Source organism: Ursus maritimus, unplaced genomic scaffold, assembly GCF_017311325.1.
Source record: "Ursus maritimus isolate PB19 unplaced genomic scaffold, ASM1731132v1 scaffold_2, whole genome shotgun sequence".
Lineage (NCBI taxonomy): Eukaryota > Metazoa > Chordata > Mammalia > Carnivora > Ursidae > Ursus > Ursus maritimus.
The window spans coordinates 15,005,968-15,007,277 of NW_024424452.1; positions in this window are offsets into that span (position 1 = coordinate 15,005,968).

Genomic DNA, 1,310 nt, shown 5'->3' on the forward strand with positions numbered 1-1,310 from the left:
CCCCCCCCCTGCTGGTTGGAGCTCAGAATCTCCAGACGACCTCACAGGGTTTGTATGAGCACAAGAAGCAATGGTTTCGTGGAAGCCCTTGGACTTGGTAGAGGATGGGCTGGTGATGACTGATGAGCCCCGTTGGCCTCTGTGGCACTGTCCCCGCAGAACACACCCACGATGACCACCACTCAGCTCAAACCGAGTGGGAGTGACACAGCACTGAGACAGACCTTCCGTCCCCAGACCTTGAGCAACTCCACTGGACTAGGAGACACTAAGTGTCCCCAGGAAGCCCGCCGGGGTCCTCAGGCCACCTATAAAGCCACGCGTAAGGCTTAACACACACTCTTTTCATCATCAGTCTTCATCCCCAGCCTTCGAAAGTCTTGTGATGACCAGGGACAGGACACTGAATCTCACAGAGGGACAGATATCTCAGGGGTACCTGAGAGAAAAAAGAAACGGGATCCTGAAGAAGAAAAGGTGCTGCCCCACGGGAACCCTGGGCTGAAGGCTGAAAGCCCCAGGCAGGCAGGCACTCAGGAAAGAAAAGGACCACCTTTTGATTTTGCAAGTAAACTAACTGGTTCCCCCTTGACCAAATCTCACCAAATATTTCCAGAAAGCAGCTTAGACCCTTCAACTGGGAAGCTGGATGGAAATGGTACTTTCTCCCACGAAATAATTCACAAATGCATTTTCTAAGCAGCCCCTGGAACCCACATGCCCATGGAAACTTCATGGCACCTCAACTCAGAAATGAGACTGAATTAAGATAAAACACACCCCCGCTGAAGGGGGAGGGTGAGAGACCCCAGACATTCATCTTGGCCTTATCCCTGTGGCACAAGTCTGTGATGATACTCGCGGTGGCAAAGTGTCTAGGGTCCATTCTCCATAGTTTTGTTTTAAAGCCATTACTTTGCCCTTTGTAATATTCCTGAAATGATATGAGTTTTGATGGTGCCTGTTTGTATTTTGTATTAGTCTCGTTAGGTGGAGTGTTTTTATGTCCACGACATTTGAGGGAATATTTTTATATCTGAGATACCGTGGATCGTCTATGGAAAAAGGGGGTTAGGGATTAATGTTGCTGGAGCCTCAGCCACACCCTATAAGTCTGCCCCTTTTATATAATGTCTAATGACTATTTTTTAGAAGATTTTATTTATTTATTTGAGAGAGAGAGAGCACAGCGGGGCGGAGGGGCTGAGGGAGAGGGACAAGCAGACTCTGTACTGATCCAAGAGCCTAATGCGGGGCTCGATCCCAGGACCTTGGGATCATGACCTGAGCCAAAGACAGACACTTAACCA